At 39.4% G+C, this 5,566-nt stretch overlaps 1 long non-coding RNA gene across 1 annotated transcript; it reads right to left on the bottom strand.

The window, feature by feature from the left end:
- Window positions 1–720: 720 nt before the first annotated feature.
- On the bottom strand, window positions 721–5,160 carry LOC311441783. The gene is made up of 2 exons (XR_014696214.1): window positions 5,000–5,160; window positions 721–2,649 (listed from the first exon to the last, which is right to left on the bottom strand). It is a non-coding gene; the product is annotated as an uncharacterized lncRNA (long non-coding RNA).
- Window positions 5,161–5,566: the final 406 nt, after the last annotated feature.

Raw genomic sequence — 5,566 nt, 5'->3', positions numbered from 1 at the left:
TTTTTTCTCTCCAAACTATCTAGATGAAGGAGCCAGGGCACGTATAACGTAGTGCTTACACAAATCAGTGTTTCGTCTGCAACCCTGGTCTTGTTTCTGTAGTCAAAACCGTCTAAATTAGAGCTGGATGAAACCAGCAAAAATACATCTGTGAACATTTTTTTGGCCTGTTAAAATGCTTATGTTCATACACTTCCACATCAGTATTCTGCACGTATCCCACCCTCGCAGTTAGACAAAAGGAGTGGCCTCTGGCTCAGATGGCCCCCGAGCAACAAATCCTTGGAGGCTGGGCAAGTACAACTGAGAAAGTATCACCTTATTCTTATTATCTTCCTCTGGCACAGCTGTCGGAGACAGAGCACTACAGCCTGAGCCAACGTGGCTATTTCTACAAACATGCATGCTGGTAAGTGGGAAGCAAATTTTAGATTCATGTGAAGAGGGTTATGTATAACATCAACCTCCCTGCTCATGCGCGCACACACACACACCAGAAACGCTTAACATATCCCATGAGGAAACAGGAACAACAACATCTGATTGCTCAGCCCAGGCTGAATACATACAAGAACTTTTTCTAAATATTGAAAGAATTAAAAAAAAAAAAAAAATCCACACATCCCTAAAATAGTCAGCAAGTAACCATGAACACACTTTAAATCAAATTCTCGGCATTGCAATTCCACTAGCAGAAAAAGAAAAACTAATATATTCATAAAAATTTGCTGTTTTTATTTTCATATGCATGTTAAGAAAAATCAGAGCCTAACTTTCACCTGAAAGTACATACTACGCTCGGAGAGCCCTCTGAGGATCAACTGCATCTGTAATGCAGATATATGTAGTATACCTAAGAGGTTGTATAACAAGTAAAGACCATAAATTGAGAGACCCTAGATAAGAATACAAACAAATGAAAGTCTTAGAAGACAGCATGTTCACTAAGCAGTGCAATATCACATGCATGGTACCACAAAGCAATAAGCGCTGTTCTTTTTACGCTAAGTAGGGCTATGTGTTCTATGTCATAGTTCTGTAACATTTATTAAATAGAAAAATCAATAAATCAGATAGCAAATCTCACGTATTCAGCACAAGTCTGAATGAAGCCTGTGCAACATTTTACCAGTTAGACATTTATTGCAGATAGAGGCAGTTTCTCTGTTAGGTTTGTGATCCGTTGTAGTTACCATTCACTAGGACTGAAACATACATTTCAAATGAGAAGCTGGCAAAGAATAAACACATCTGAGAGATGGAAAAGGCAAGAACTCCAAACTCACTGAATACATAACCTGTTTTTCCACAAGATGCATTTTAATTACATTTTGCAGATGGTTTTTTGAATCTTTTGCCACAGCATGTGAAATTAATTTTTGAGGGGAGGGAATGCAAGAGAAGCTTTACTATATTTACATGTTAAATAGTATTTGCTGGTCTAGGCATGGTAAAAAGCGTTCTGCAGTTCCAGGGCTGCACTTTCCAGGGACACTACCCACCGATTTCCAGGTCTGAGTAACTCAGCAGTGACAGCATTCCCCTTGTGTAGGTACGTGCATACACAAACTAGTCCTCTGTCTTGAGTAAATTTGGAGTCTTGATGTACGATGGATTCCCATTTTTGTTCCACACAGCTGGAAGCAAGAGCTAAAAATGGCCACTTTTCACTGCTGCTTTAAAATTAAAAAGAGTTTTCTAATATTGAGCAAAACTACATTTCAGCAACAAATGAATTAAAAGAAAAAAAAAAAAAAAAAAAAGAAAAACCTTTTGCCATTACCTATTTTAAGCAATGCTTTGACTTATTGTAAGGGGCACAGACGAACAAGATAAATGTGTAGATCTTCACTTGAAATGTAGGCAGGAGAGACAGTCCAGTGCATTTGCAGAGTATTTTGGTTTAAGCAGTTCAAAGAATACTTTCTTCTTCAAAGTCAAATTTCACCACCACTGGCCGGGTCATGTTCCACTTCTTATTTCGATTCCTATCCTCGATGAACTCCTGGTAAGGATCTTTCTTTGAAATTGCTTTCTTCGAGCGTACATAACCAAAAAAGACAGTTAATGCCAGGAAAGAGTAAAACAACATGACAAAGAGGATGAAGAAATAGGCATTGTCATATGGTTTGTATTGTGGCTCTTTTTGTTCTGTAGCATTTTTCCTTGTGTCCAGGTTCCTTTCCAAAAGTTGCAGAACACATTGTGAGATGAGAGCGGCTAGAGCTGTTTGGTTCATGTTGGTGAATTAAAAAGCATGTAAGAAAACACGGAGGAGAACGAGCGCCGAGGGGCCCCAAGCAATACTTCATTGAAGTGGGAATCTATCCACTCGCTTTAACAGGACTTGGATCTGGCCTGTAATCATTTCCTCTTTTGGTAAGGAATGCTGTTAAGCACTTATTGGGTCTCAGTCATTTGATAATGAGGCATTTGGCTGATAAGCCTGCCTTGCCTGTGAAGTGAAGTCTATTAATAATAACAATAATGGAACAATAACAAATCCTTGAGACGTACATCTGCCAGGCAGTTTTAAACGTGTGATTTTTTTTTTTTTCCTCCTTTCCCCCTCACCATATTTGGTGAACAGATCTGTTCAGGTCACTGAGTGAAAACACTTAAAAAGCTCCAGTTGAACATCATAGAGGTCTGGCGGAAAAAATAAAACAAAACGTAACCCACAAACAAAACACACCCTCAGTATGTGGAGAAAGGTGCTTAAGCCTGTCTCTGATTTGACGCACATAAACAAGTCACACACATTTGCAGACAAGCATCTCTAACTGCCCTTCTCAGGTGCAATCTCTCAGCATCACAGTTGGCAGGCTGTGCAAGAAGATGGCCCAGAATCTGACACCTTTCCATGCAGTCCCTACGGAAAGCCCATGCAAACACATCGCTTGTTGCGTGAACACCAGCATTCAGGATAAGAAAGGGTTTTCAATCTAAGTACTGATATGTTGTTCTCAGCCAGCTGCCATCAGTAAATTAAACATGAAATTTTAACTCTCAGCTGAAATATGACAGCCTCAGAGCTCAAGCAGGAAGCTGAATAATGTCTGTGTAAGCATTAGGGCTGGTAGTCTGTAACTGTATGTTGCCACAGATATGGACCATGCTGGAAAATAATGTAAGAGAGTAATACCCAAACAGGAAAGATCAGCCTGTAAAGTTGTTCTGGAAAATGAAAACCTTGACTATCGCTGACAAGTGGACTACACTGAATATTTTCAGGCAAGGAGTAAGGGGGTTAAGTCTTCTTCAGCGTGGTTTGTCACAGGTCATGTCTCCTTGCATGATAACAGCAGAGCAGTGCTCTGCAGATTCCTGCTTCCTATTGTGTTTTACAGGCTAGGTCACTCTAAAGTAAATTGTTGTTTTACAAAGTAGTGAAACCTTATCTTGCTACAAAAAAAAAGTCCTTACTGCCACAAACGACAATGCCAGCTGTTTCTTTCTGTGATCTGAATTCTGAGGAGTAAGCACCATGACTTTGAAGTGGAGAGCACATCACCCGACTAGCAGTTTGCCAACTCTGAACTGTTTCTTTAGGCCTGACCCCCTGAACTGATTGTATGATGACTAATTCACATGCTAAGATTGCAGTATATCGGTATCACTAAACAGCCTGCATTTGTCATTAAGGGGTTCTTGTAAAAAGAAAGATGAAAGTGAAGTCTGTAATTTTATATGAGTAGCAGACTATGGTATAAGTACATTTAGAATATTCCACTTCTAGAAGAAATGTTCAGCTCCATGTTTTAACTATTTGTTTTAAAATCAGCCTAAAAGAAGAAAAAAAAAAAAAAAAAGAAAGAAAGAAAGAAAAAAAAAATCCTTATAAAGAGCAATGCCAAATCCTGCTCTTGGTTAGAGCCAAGTTATCGGGAGAGATCTTATTCACCTATTCTCATTTGTGAAGGAGAACAGATTTAGAGGACCTAATCGTGTTTTGAGGACAGAAGAGAAAAGCATTATGGTCAGTTTAACTACAAATAAAATACATTTATTAAACTAGTATAAGATCTTCAGGGGAACTATGCCCAATTTATATTCATGTAACTGGAAAAGGATTTTCATTTAGGTTTTGCAACTTTTCCAGAACTCTGTAAACTCTCATTGTTTGTTTGTTTTTTAAAGAATTCGCTTCAGTAAAAGGAGCATGAGATTCTACATAAATTAAATTGGACACAAGCTAATCCCTGTAAATTTCTTGCCTGCTTGAAAAACCCACAACCTCTGTTTGCCAAGTTTATTGGGCTTTCTAGTACGAGCAGTAATAGATAAACAAATAAGGGGGGAGGACAGACAGACAACAGGATGCTGCAACTGAGTAGAAAAACAAGTGACAAGAATCACACCTGTGGACTTGAAGTGATATTTTGGGGTTTACCATGAGCGAGTAGTGCTATGCCTACACTTCACTGCGTTTCTTCAGAGCTGCAGCACCCTACTTCTTGAGGTGCACAGTGCTTGTTTCTTGAAGCATTTTAATTCATATTACCCTATTCAGTGAACTGACTGTTCCACATATCTCAACAGTTGCCTGTGCTTCTTAACACAGCTGCACAGAAATTTGTACTTTCTCTTCTCATGTTTTAGAAGGTCAGATCCATACCAGCCTGAGCCTGCAATCAAGATTACCGTGCTAACACTAGATCACAAAACTCAATATGTAGGCTTCACCCCAGAGATAGCTCTCTAACTCATAATCCAGGTACAATAAAGTCAGCTCTATACTTTTCTTTTCATACACACTGCAGGATATTCAGGTCTTCCCCGCAAGCAGAACTACTTTAGCTCATAGCAAGCCCATGATAATCAATACTACATTTTACCAGTTTCCACATAACTACTCATGGTGTAATCCTCCACATAACATAAGAACTTATGACATGCAAAGGAAGACTTGCAACCTTAACACTGCCCACTTTAGGCAAGGTTTAAAGGCCCTGCATACACACATACAAGACCATTACAAACCAAGGAATACACGTACCAGAGCAGACAAACTCTTCTACCTCCAAGCTCATGGGGTTAGATATAGCCTCCAGGCATTAGGGCCTCAACAGCCCTCCCATCAGCCTTAGGAAGCGTTATGCACCACAGCATAACATATTCCTTGCTGCTTCAGAAGAGCTGGCAGATGAGAGCAGTTTGCAAAAGGCTGATAGAATTCAGCTGTGCTGCCCTGGTTTGCTCTTCTTGAAGTGCTCTTGCCCAAACACACCTGTATCCAACCCCAGTTACAGGGAAATGTTCATTCACTGTTCTGCTCCTCTAATACAATCTTGTTTCATTGTAACTTAGGGTGATCTGTGTACTGTATTTGTGTTTAGTTGAACAAATTGATGTTCTGTTAGGCTACACAAACAAACACTGCTTTAGAGTTGCTTTTTCTCTCCTTTCTTTTCACCCTCCCCCTAACAGCTAAAAGTACATAATGGCGCTTTGAACAAGATCCTAAAGAGTTATTTCCATAAAGTGGTCCAATTCTTTTTAGAGATGTAAGTACACAAAATTCTTCAAATGTGGGGGGACAATGAGTGAAGATTAAAAAGAAAGT

This window comes from Aythya ferina, assembly GCF_964211825.1.
Source record: "Aythya ferina genome assembly, chromosome: 9".
Taxonomy (NCBI): Eukaryota; Metazoa; Chordata; class Aves; order Anseriformes; family Anatidae; genus Aythya; species Aythya ferina.
This window is presented reverse-complemented; position numbering and strand designations above follow the sequence as displayed.